The sequence below is a fragment of the Xiphophorus hellerii genome, chromosome 22 (genome assembly GCF_003331165.1).
Source record: "Xiphophorus hellerii strain 12219 chromosome 22, Xiphophorus_hellerii-4.1, whole genome shotgun sequence".
Lineage (NCBI taxonomy): Eukaryota > Metazoa > Chordata > Actinopteri > Cyprinodontiformes > Poeciliidae > Xiphophorus > Xiphophorus hellerii.
In genome coordinates this window covers 9,376,080-9,389,032 of record NC_045693.1, presented here as the reverse complement: position 1 = coordinate 9,389,032, position 12,953 = coordinate 9,376,080, and the positions used below count along the sequence as shown (strand labels likewise).

The 12,953-nt window shown below is 40.7% G+C and overlaps 1 long non-coding RNA gene across 1 annotated transcript; it reads left to right on the top strand.

Annotated features, from left to right (window-relative positions):
* Positions 1–2,263: 2,263 nt before the first annotated feature.
* On the top strand, positions 2,264–8,152 carry LOC116712702 (uncharacterized). The gene is made up of 2 exons (XR_004337633.1): positions 2,264–2,567; positions 7,499–8,152. It is a non-coding gene; the product is annotated as an uncharacterized LOC116712702 (long non-coding RNA).
* Positions 8,153–12,953: the final 4,801 nt, after the last annotated feature.

Here is a 12,953-nt window from a genome sequence, read left to right as displayed (position 1 = left end):
GGGCCAAGGGGCCCTGGGGGCCGTGGCTCTCTCTCCACAGCGCTCTCTGTTTACCGGGGCCTGTGTCATTCCAGGCCTGGCCCTGCTCTCTCAGAGCCTGGCTTTCAGCCTTCACTTTCTAGATGGTCTATCTGTAAAACTGGTCGGGTCACAGCAGCCTACTGATCACAAAGTGGGTGAGAGGACTGCAGAGTGAAGACCGCCCTAGATACGACCCAGAAGACAGCAAAATAAATATGTGTCCAAATGTTGTATCAAGACCACCAATCTGAGTCACCTCTGAGTTCTCTTGACTTCTAAAACAGGTTGCTTGATTTAGTCGAGTTAGATTTTTAAGTTCAATTCAGTTTCATTTCAGTTTCTATACAGCTTAGTGTTGGCTGTAGTGAATACAGCCAATTCACAAAAAATATCAAGTGTAAGTATTTTTCTCCTCTCGAACAAAACCTCAAGAGACTTCAACTCCTCGGTTTGGAGCAGCGCCTTTCTGACTCAAAACCATATTGGAAATAATCCTTCTAAAATCCACAAGTAAACGTTAAAAATTAATATGTCCTGCATGAAGTGCAGAGAAAGCAGAATGCAACAGGATGCCACATATTACAACAAATAGGAAAGGAGGGCGTCGCATGGCTCAGTGGTAGAGCAGGCGCTCCATAGGCTGCGGTCCTCAACGGCGTCATCCTCGAATCGATTCCTGGCCCTTGGCTGCATGTTTTTCTCTTCTCTCTCTGCCCTTCCTCTGTTCCAGCTGCTGTTGAATAAAGAGGACGAGAGCCAAACAGGAAATACTTCATAGAATGTTTACAATTAGTGTTGTTGTACTGATCATATAGAGCACTGATGCAGTTATTAAAAAAGGGCACGAACCCTTTCTGAGTGATTAAAATTGTGATGCTTCACATAATTTAATACATTTGTCAAGATTACTTTATTGTCACGATAACTGAAACCTAGCAACATGCGGTGCACTCTTGCGTTTTTCATTTTTAAAAGTGACCTATTATGCTTCCTTGACCAGGACAGGCTTATGGACAATAGAAATCTTGCTCATTACATTTTTTGCACAAAATCATTCTTAGATAATGAGATTTCAGTTTGGTCACGCTAATATCAGAATGAGTTGTTTTAGGGCCTGTTGTCACTTTAAATCCAAATAAGCTGCTGCTGGCCACGCCACATAAACTCAACGTTTCCACTCGTATATAAAGATGGATGCAAACAGATGCGCAATCATACAAACGTACATCTTTGAAAAACAGAAGTGGAGCCTCCTGCACAACCAACAAGAATGCAGCAAGTGGTTTCTGGATGGCAAGTCAACAACAAAACACCTGTCCTTTCCGGCAGCCATTGTACAGAACATACAGAAGTAAAAGCATCTCACCAAACGTGCTGGAGCTCAGCTTGAGTTGCTAGGTGACAGTTGGAGCTCTGCTGGGGTTGCTAGGTGAGGGGCAGTGCCTGCTGAAGATTTTTGAAACGACTAATTTTCCAGACACCAAAAAACATTAGCCTATTTAAGCGCCTGGGCTGTTTTTAGAACACAAATGAAAGTACAAAAATGTACAAAATGTGAATTTTGCATACTTCATCCACTTTAAGTTAACATTTCCTCCTTGTTTGCTTCATCCCAGCTTGTTTTTCTACATTTGGGTCGTCCACCTTCACCTTCCTCCTCACCAACTTAGAGAGCTGGAAAGTTTCCAACAGCAGGGTGGCCGTCCAACACCACCCCTCTGAGCAGCACCTGAGTGGCCTGAGTGCCGCCCTGCCCTCCTCCCACTGTTTACCATCCGGCTTATCCTGTTTATTTGACTCGATTACAAAACAGACTCTGTGAGTGATTTGTTTAAAGTGGCCCGTGTTCTCGTTTATTCCACGAATCGGAGTGTATTTGGTCACCGAGGCCAGCATGATGACATGTCAGTGCAAGGCTAACACAGCGCAGCTCTTGTAGTCACAACTCAGCACAAACTGCAGCCTTGACAGTTTGCACAAGCCGTCCTCACATGTGTGCGGACTGATTGGAGATAACGACACTGCGTGATCAAGATGAAAGACTTGAATTAATGAGTGACTCACAGGACGTTAGTGCATTTCTTCACTGTTTAACCAACACATATGCAGACCTTGCAGATTGTGGAATATTTGTTTTCCTTCCCTTCCTCAGAGAGAGGATAAAGTTCACATTATCCCCCCTCTTAAACCGCTCAAAATATTTTTGGAGCTCCTTCAAAATAAGCATGGAGCACTGGAAAAATTCAAGGCAGCTGTTTTGTGCTTTCAAGGCTTATCTTCCCTTGTAAAGGCATCTCTGAGCTTCCAGCAAACACAGCAACCAGCTGTGGCCAAGCGGAGGCAAAAAGCAGCAGATTGGAAATCAGGGAAATATTTATTCTGTCCCCCCCAATAAAAGCTTCTCCTCACCCATTTGGGTGAGCAGACAGAACTGTATATTCCACACACTAACTGTGCAGTAATTCGCCTGGCAGCCATGAGCTGGTGTGTTTCTGAGAGTCCTCTTGCCGCTGAAGGATTACAAGCTGCTCAAAGCCTCTGAGAAGGTATGTGGGTTTGGATGGGCGATGTTTTTCCACAGCGGTATTGGAGTTAATTCTGTGCTTTGGCTCCGAGCTGCAGCTGGGAAACAACTTCTCCGTGCCAGAAGCTGTTTATTATTGTGGAGAGCTTTTACCCAAAATGGCCATTCAGCTACTGTGGTGTCCGTGTTGTTCTGACCTCGTTGCGTAGAAACCAAGAGATTGGCCAAGTCGAGGATAAGCACGAGCAAAAAGCTAACATGTGCGCCCACACATGCACACGTTGTTTAGATAGTGTGCAAACACAAAGCCAGTCACATGTTTGGGGAAAGCTGTTATTTCAACACTGACGCTGCACTTTTGTGTTGAAGTCATACATTATTGCCCTGCAAAAGTTTTCATACCCCATTAATTTTGCCACATTACCTCACATTACAACCACAAACCTCTGGAAAAATACAACGTGTGGTTTGGATTTATATTTAACCCTCCCCTGAGTTGAAGCCTTTTAAATCTATATTTCACTTAGAGGTTGCAAGTCTCTTTCAGTTTTGCAAGTCTAGAGCTAGAAATTTGACTTAGACTAGAAAAATCATCTAATTATCCTGACAAGATAGAACTGGAATAAAATAAAAGACGATGCCAATAAAAGATCAAGAGCAGGAATAGCCATCCAACGATGCAGTTAAATTTCCCTGGTGACACCGAGGGGTAATTACTACTTGGGAAGTAAAGTCAAGAAATCATTTAAATGTAACCTGTTTGACAAAACGAAGTAGGCTACAAGACTTCAAAAAACAACACTTTCTGCCTCAGTCATAAAGTTGGACATAGTATGCAAGGTTTACTTTTAGCACTTTTTTGTTCTTCCATTTCAGTCTTTACTGCTTCTAAACAATTGCTTTAAAAAAACAATCCACTGCTTCTTGTCAATAAGTTAATGTTTATAAGTCTCTGGAAAATTAGCCATTTCAAAAACTTGAAGGAGAAATTGTCCTTTTGCTCAAGAACATTATGTGGGAGTAAAATGATTGTGGCCTCGTTAAACTGTGAACTTAAACCTGGTGTGTGTGGTGTGACCTTAAACAGGCTGTTCATGCTGAAGGATCCTCTGGCTGAATTTAAACAACACGGCATAGTGTGGGTCTAAATCCCTTTATAGGGATGTTAAAGACTTAGTGCCAGTTATCACAAAACTTTAATGAAGTTGATTTGCGTAGTTTTGCTTCCCTTAATAAATTAAATCATCAATTATTATATTAACTCATGTTTTCTTTTCTTTTAATTGCGACATAAATTATTTTCACTATTTAAGTCATTTCTGAAGAAAGGTGATTAACTGTGCAACGCTATTCTAATTTTTTTATTTGGAAAAAAAGTAGCAACGAAAGTAGAATTTTCCTTCAGTTTTACAATTATGCACTACTTTCGTGGATAATCTATCACAAAATCCACTTAAAATGCATTTACGCTGCATAAAGGGCAAACGTGAAAACCTTCAATGGGTAATAATTAATTTTGCAAGACACAAAATTGTCTCCATCCTATTTGGAATTGCTGCTTTATGTTATGCCAAGCCTTTTAATGTATTATTCCTTGGCAGCACACTTCAAAAGGACAAACAGCATCCTGCCATAGAAGCAAATCCTCATCAAAACAATGAAAGAGCCCAGGGAAAATTAGAAGGCATGCACACAATAATGGAGCAGAGAGTAAGGGATGGGTTAACGGTGCACTCAGAGCTTTCATTTCCTCTTCTGTTCCATCTGAGCAAACAAGGCGGGTGACCTAACAGAGCAACGAGGGGCGGGCTGGGTTGGGCTGGGGTGCCGTGACTGGAATATAACCAAACAGAGAGGCAGGAAGGGGAAGGGAAAGGACAAGCCGACCACGTGACGGCGAAAAGCCTGCAGGCTGCTGTGCTGGGAAAGGCAGACAGATAGAAAAAGAGAGAGAGAAACAGAGAGAGAGAAAGACATCCCCCCATATTGACGCTGCCGTTTCACCACAACAGTTCTGGGAAATGGCCGCCGTCTGTACTGTAGCTACTGTTTACATGGAACTGATTCAGCTCGCTTATCACACTCATCACCAGATATCCCTCGCCTCATTGAAACCCTCCAATCTCTTGCATGCTATCAGACACAACTTTAGGTCCATGAATGAAATTATAATATGCAGATAAATGCGAACAGCGAATGCATCGAGGGGAATGGTAAACACGAAGCCACTTAAAGAGAGTCGGGGGAGGAAAAGCGGTGATGTTCAGGGATAGAAGCAGGGAGGGGGGGTGTGGGTTGGAGTCTGGACCAGAAACACTGGAGACATGAGTCATGGCGTGCAGTCTCCCAGGGGGCATGTTGGTGCAGTCTATAAAAGGAAATAGAAAAACAGCGGCTTCCCTCGCCCACCCAGGACTAGGTTATGCCTTATTAAAATCTGATAGCTTATGACAGCAGCTGCTTTGTTTAGCCCAAGCCTGAGTATCACCCCCACCACCTTTTTTTCTTCCTTCATTGCAATGGAGAAGTGAATGTAAATGAAAAAAAAAAAAAAGTAAGCTGCTTAGAGTCGGAGGAGTTATCCAGGGATGGGAACGTGCAGCCATAAGCAGGTCAAAAGTATCTGAAAGTGGAAACGCTTCGTGGGAGCTTCTGCCTTTATTTTCGTCTCACTAAAGGCATCCCACATCTGTTAAAATAAGTTGATGAGTGACATGAACTAGTTAACTTGGCTCCTTAGTTTCCCCTTGGCTACCCTGCTGTGGAGCTGGCCTAGATTAAACATTGTCGGATATCTGGGACAACCGCCGAAAAAAAGAAGCAAAAAAAAAAAAAAAAAAGCTCTGCTGTCTGGTGAAAGTGACCAAAAGCCAAGCCCTACCTCACGCATGTACATTCAGTCTTACAATTAACTAAGCACATTTGCGCAGGCGCTATTTATAGCCTCAATTTCAAGATATTTTCTTAATGGTTTACTACAGAAACAGAGTGTGAGCTCATAAATGTGTAAAGAATAAACCGGGCTACACTCTTCCTGTCTGCTTTCCCGGCTCATACTTGGTTGATTATTTGTAGTTTTATGTCTTAGGCCCTCTTCAGTAACACATGACCTTCAAACCAGAATATAAAGCTCAGCTGTAAATAACATAAACTTGTTTTCATCTAAAGTGCCTGGCAAAAGTTTTCAGTGTTTATGTGATACACAAACACAAAGTAGTGCATATTTGTGAGGTGGAAGAAAAATAACGATTTACAAAACTATTAAATAAAAATCCACAGTGTGTTGTTGATTTGCATTTGTATCCGTCCGAAGCTCTTTAAGCTTCAAATCTTTCGGGGAACGTCTCTAACAGCTTTGCGTCTTTAAAGATAGAAATTTTGCAATTCATCTTTGTGAAACATCAATCTCAGTCCAATTGGATCTGGAGTATCTGTGAATATTAATTTTCAAATCTTGGTGCAGTTTTCTAAATATATTTTGGTCTGAACTTTAACTAGGGATAGAGACAGGGAGCATATGTGTTGATCTGAACAATGGTATTATATACAGTCTATTTCAGCCTCTTGGAGGTTTTCTATCAACTCTGGCCAGCTTCTTTGTCCATGTTGAATAAAAGTGTCCCCACAGCATGACGCAGCCACCACCATGTGTCAGCTGTGTGTGGATGGTGTGTTCAGGGTAATGGTTTTTCGCATATTGGCCACAAATTTTATTTTTGGTCTCATCTGACCAAACTACTTGTTGTAAACTGCAAATAAAACCATTGCCATGCATACCTTCCATTATATTTTCAACAAAGGTTAGATTTATGGAGCATAAAAATAATAGGTGTCTAGCATTTGTTCCACACTCCTTCCCCTTTCAGCTGATGCACTGAACAGTGATCAAGGAGAGTTTAAGTTCAAAACTTGGCATATTGTTTTTCAATGTAAAACAACAAAATATTGCCATGTATTTTACATACTTTCTGCTTAAAATAATATATTATTTTAAGCAGAATATTTTAAATATTTTAGCACACTTGAAAAAAGACAAAATTATCTTACAAAAAAATTTTCTGAAAGATATAGGAGCTTGTTTTAAGTTTATAATTCCTTAATATTGATTTTTAAAAAGTACTAGTTCTACAGGAAGATCATTTCACTTAAAATAAGTGGAAAATGTCTCGTTTAAGTTTTAAAAACTCTGGATCTAGTCCTTTTTTTTAATCAATATTAAGGAATTATTGACTTCAAAGAAGCTCTGATGTCTTAGTTTTGTCTTATTTCAAATGTACTAAGAGATTTGGACTAGAAACTGGACCAAAAGTACTTGGAAAGATGTGTTTTTTTAATCCTCAAATAAACACAGTGAGACAATGAGGTAGGAGGTTGTAACGTGACAACCATGCACTCATACACACACACACACTCATACCTAAAGGCAATCTAGAGCAAACAATAACACTGTGGGTCATGTTTTTAGACTGTGGGAGGAAGCTGGGCTGCCTGGAGAAAATCTACACAGCAAACTGCACGCAGAAAGACCCTAGGCTAGGATTCAAACTTTTTGCTGTACTCCTGTACTTTCCCTCTACTTATTTCTTGTCTCATTAGTTGCACGAGGAAAAAAAAGAAAAATGTCTCCTATGAAATGATTTTTTTTTGTTCTTTGTTTTTTTTTTTAAACCTTCTCCATCAAGATTTAGTTTCCGGTTAGCTGCCAGAACTGTGCCAGTTAAGTACAAGTAGGCTTAGCATAACAGCCTCATCTGCTAACATCTGCAGAAACGGTTTAATCCAGTTTGCCTGGTTTGGTCTATGTAAACTCATATGACCTGAAGGATTTGTTAAAATATATGGAGCGACTGAAAGGAAAAGCCCACAGTAAAATGGATGTTCACGGTGATAAAAGTAACTGCTACTCTGTTTTTTGCATTTACATGGCTTTCCTTTGTGTCTGCCACATAAAAGGTGACTGGCAGAGCTCCATGGTTGCCGGGGAGGGAGAGCCAGCGCCACCACAACACCTGCTCCATCTCCTTTCCCTCCTACCTCTGAGAGCAATCTGCCCACCTGCTTCCATGGTGAAACAGACACACCCTGCCCGCGGTTCCTCCCCCCCTAGCCTGCAGCTAAAGTGGAGCTAGTCTGCACAGGAGCACAGATGCAGACAGAGCTCCAGCATGCCTGGCCACCATATCCTGGGAGGGAGGGATCAACGGAGCTGTGGGTCTTTTGTGTAGCTGCCACCACTAAAAAAACGCGCCTCGCAAGGTTGTGTTTGCTCTCCTTTTCCCCCCCACCTGTCATCAGTGGTTTCTTTCATCTGTAGGGTGCAGCCCGGAGACCATTCCTCGAGGCAGCCAAGACATTAACTCAGTGGAGAGGTAAAAACGACAGAGCTGAACCTTTTCGAGGTTGGAGCATGGTGTACAAAAAGGGGGTTCAGCCGAGGAGCTCTGGCTACTCGCTGACGAACACCCCCGTACTAGTTGTTGTGATTGTTGTTTTAATGATTATATTGTGTATTTACCTGGAGATGATGATGACATTCCCTTGGTGACTGTTATTAAAATGCTCTGTGCCGTGGCTCGTCTGATATTATGAATAAATTAGTAAGATTTAGTGTCTGTGTGTCATTTCATCCTATTTTATTCTACAGTATTAAAACGGAAAACATCTGTATTCCACACACTTTGCAGTATTAATGGATATATGACATGAAGGCTCTTAGTGGATATTAAAAGGTCTCTGACAAAAGAAATACATGAATGACAAATATTTTTGGTTGTTTTATTATATTATGAGACAAAAATATGAAATGTAGAAGATGTAGAATACATTTTCTGGAAATAGTTCTTTATCACAAACAAGGGATTGGGATTTTATCCACATAGATTTATAGATAATTACGTATAAAAAAAAGTGACACATGGTTTTCACATTTTCTTAATTAAAAACAGGATTTCTGCAAGTTTCATTAACGTAAATTTAAGACTTCTTTAAGACCATGAAATTTTAAACCGATATCTCCACAGAAATAAATCTGAACTTACCCATGACAGCAAAAATGCTAGCTAGCAAGGTATGTAGACAGCTAGTTAGCGGTAGCATCAACGGTCTTGAGTCTTCTTCTTTGGTTTTACCGGCAAAGAGCTTTTAATGTGCAGTAACACCACTTTCTGAAGCGGAGTGTGAACCAGAACGGAAACCACAAACTTCTGAATTTACAAAAATCTCAAAATGTTAAAACGTGATTAGATCAACCACGTACACAAATTCATGTAGGATGCTTTCCTATTCTTTTCAGATTATAATTAAAATAGGTGAAACGAAGATATCCGAGTGCAACTTAAACTTTTTGTTGACATAAAAGTCCAGCGTGAAAAAATATACAAGATTAAATGGTCCTGCCTAAACAAAATGTCAAATAAAATTAGCATATTGAGGGCTAACTTATAGTTAATTTAAGACTTTTCAAGCCCTTAATTTAGATACAAGAATTTGAGACTTTTTAAGGACACATGCATTTGCATTCTCCCCTCTTTACCCTGACACACCTGAAGAAACTCCAGCACAACTTTAGAAGTCTTTAAATAGGTAATTAATGTGTGTAATTTAATCTCAGTAGAAATCCAGCAGCTCTGTAAAATCCTTAATGGTTTCTAGAAGAGAATCAAAGAATAAACACAGGAGACCAGTCAGGGAGAACATATTGGAGAAGTCTAAACCAAGGTTACGTTGCAAAAAAATATCCCAGGCCTTCATCATATCACACCACACTGTTGAAACCTTCATATGAAAATGGAAAGAGTGAACTTAACAAGATATTGGCAGCCCACCTAAACTGACAGGCTGGATAAGGAGAGCATTAATCAGATTCAGAGGAACTGCAGATGGGAAAATCTGTTAATGGAACAACGATTAGTCATGCTCTCCACAGATCCAGCCTTTATGGAAGAGTGGCAAAAAGAGAGCCTGAGAAGTTCTGTGCAAAGTTTGCAACAAGCCGTGTGGAGGACATAAGAGAAGGTGCTCTGGTCAGATGACGCCAAAGTTTAAATTGTTGGCCTTCATGCAAAACGCCATGTGCGCCAGAGAAAACCTTTAAGAGTTTAGATCAAAGCATTTCCATGTGTTACTTTTGCAGATGCTGTCAAATCAAAGCTGGAAAATGGGAAAATATTTCAGTCTCTAGACATACTGACCTGCAGATGTAACTGCAACAAAATATGGTTTTTATGAAGTTTAGACTTATGCAGGCTGTTCCATATTTTCCTTTCACTTCACATTTATGCAAAACTTGTGCTGGTCAATGTAATAGCTGTTATAATAAATACCAAAAGAATACTTTGAAATTGGTCGCAAAATGTGTGGGGAAAAAATAATGTCAGAATATTTTACAAGGCATGATATTAGCTCTTGAGATTGTTTTCCAGTAGGCTGAGCTGAAGTGTTGCAATCCACAAGCAAATAAAGAACATCGTAGAAGTTCAAAGCTATCATTCTGAAGCATACTTTGCTGTCTAACATTGCTAACTTGTTTTTTATGTGATGCAACAGACAGAAATTAGTATTGAAACAGCAGAGGGGTGTGTTTTTGTTCAGTTTGTGTTTGTTTTTCCTCCGGCAAGATGAGAGAAATGCTGGTTCAGCACGCTGTAAACGGCCCACAGGGGCCCGTTCTTCAGCATAGTCCTCCTCCAGAAACTGATTTCACCGCGGGGCTTTGGCTCACCATCCCAGCAGCCCTCTGGCCCGCATGACAACAGGCGTCCTGTTTTCCCCTGCAACATAGCAACACTGCCCTCAGCGAACTCCTGACTCTTGACAGTCAAAACACACTGCTGGCCAAGGTGACAACAGCTTTGCATTGGGCATGATGAACACACCTGGGGTGGGTCACTCTGGCTGCTAAATCAACATGATGTCACTGGAGGAGATTTGAATACATAATCATAAGCATGGGCCACACATTTGCCTCATCGAAGGCAAATTTTCCAGAGAGGAATCTTAACCAAAAGTGCTCTGGGTGCTAGTTTAGGTTCGCTGACGGAGAGCAGCTGAACCAGACGTTTGAGTTTAAAATTTCAAAGCTCCAGGGACAGTTTGAGCCTCATAGGGGCAACAGCAAGGGGGAAGACTGAGACAAACAAGTCTGCAGGCCTTATCGAGCAAATCTGAAGCCTTTTGAAAGATAGAATCCATTATTTCCCCATTACTGTGTCAGGACTTTGAGTCATTGCTGAAGACATTCAGAGTTGCTGCATCAGAATAGGTCCCAAAGAGACAGAGAAGACGGCAGGACATGTAATTCACCACCGTGTCCTCACATCGCCTTCAAACAGCCTGTTGTTTGTCCTGAAGGACAGTCTTCTTGCGTTTATATGCCCTCATACATATCAATTACTTGCAACTTGGTTTGTGTCATCCTCAAGGTGCCTGAAAATTAGGTTTCAATGTCAGCAGAGAGACACATTCCAGACGAAAATAACCCAGCTTTCACCTCCGGGCTGTTCAGCCTCCCCCCCTCCGCTGTCACGATGCAGCAGCTCAACCTGAATCTCCTCCCATTTAATAGCTCTGAAATCCAGGCTTGCACAAGCAACGCATTCTTCTTGCATCAGCAGATGAACTTCTTTCCATATAACAGCGGAGCTGTCAGCAAACCGTGGCTAATGTTTATGGAGCGAAACAGGAGGGGAAGCGAAGCTGCACTGTGTGCCTCTTTGTTGCTCGAACTCGCAGAGGATTGAATTCCTGAAAACTTGTACAACAACAACAAAAAAGAAAAAAAAAATGGCGTCACCCCTCACTCTGAGTCAGAGATGTAGTGTGCCCTGGTTGAACTTCCTGTTTCAGATATAGGGTTTCTCCAGCCGAGCCACATGCAGGAAGTGAGTCACACTTATTCACCAGCCGTCTGCAGGCTGCAGACTCTTCAAGCCCCAGAGTGACAGGCCGTGGAGGGGACCAAATTAGCTTCTGAAACTTTAATCTCCTAAAACTCAATTATTTAATATCTGAGCCACCCACATCAAAGGAATACCTCAGCTCTCTCCTCTCCAGCTGCCTTGATGGAGGCTTTTAACACCGTCTCCTGAAGGATTCACCTATTTTGCATGGCTGCCCTGCGGTTTGAATGACGCTGTGCTGAACTCGTGCAAATCAGAGATATACCGCAGCACTAAACTGTAGTGCACTTAAACCTGCGTCCATTAACAAAACATTGTCCGGCTGCAGAGCATGACCTCGGCGCGCATAAAAAGAGCAGGAGGAAACAATTACCGTGATTTGAAATGACGAGAATTTGAAAGGAAAAGGAAATAAACACAGGGTTGCCATAAAGTTTCCATTTCAAAGTCTCATATTTTTCCAGGTTTAACTTTCTACAATTTCTCCCCACAACTGTTGACATTAGAGTATAAAACACTTTGATTTATTCATCTTTATGTACAGATCAAAAAAACAACACAATTCAGAAGTTGGCTTTGGATTTAGTAGTGTGGTAAAGGACTATTTCACTTCTTTTTTCTGGTATTTGGACAAACTTACACTGGTACACAAAAATGTATAGTAATCTTTTGAAATCCTGAATGAATGTGGGCCTTTTTTGCTAGTTTTTTTTAGTAAAAGTTGCATGAATTTATCTGTAGGTTCTGTCTGTAACTTAAAGCCCAAAAAAATCCATGAGTTGGTACAGAGAATTGTACAAACTGGCCATTATCTAAAGAAATATCAAGATAAAAGCTTTTTGTTTTTCAGAAAATGCTTATTTTAGATCATTATTAAGGAGTAAAATCTGAAAATAACCAGTTTCTTTTTTTCCATTATCCAGAATTGCTGCAATTCTGGATCATTTTAAGGTTCTGTACTGTATACATCTAAAAAGTATACGTTTTTTTTTTTTTTTTTACTGATGCCATTAAAATGGTTTTTCTAGAACTACTTGTTTTGGTAAATTGAGACTCGTCTTGAGCTTTCTGGAGCAAAAAGTCCAGGTGGTACTGGCATGAAACATGGATTGCGTGGGATTGTGAATGTTTGAAATTTCAGGACATTTTCAAATAAAAATCTGGTCAGAAAATTGAAAATGGGTAATTTTTATGGCCTTCAAAAATAATAATGAATAATGATCTAAATCTTCTGATGCAATCGATGCATATGTTATCAGGCAGGAAATCAGCCTTCTTAAACTGCCTTCAAGGTACAAAGACCTAAATCTAGAGGAAAACGTAAACGGTGAGGTAAAAAGAAGAACCAGAGCTCTGAACAGTGTGGAAAAAATTATATAGAAACAGCTCAAACCCTGTAAATGTATCACATGCCTGTATTAGCAATGCAAAAATAAACTTTTCCCCATTTTAAATTACATCCAGAAGTATAATTTATATTGAAGAAATGTTGGGAGACAGAGAAATAGGCC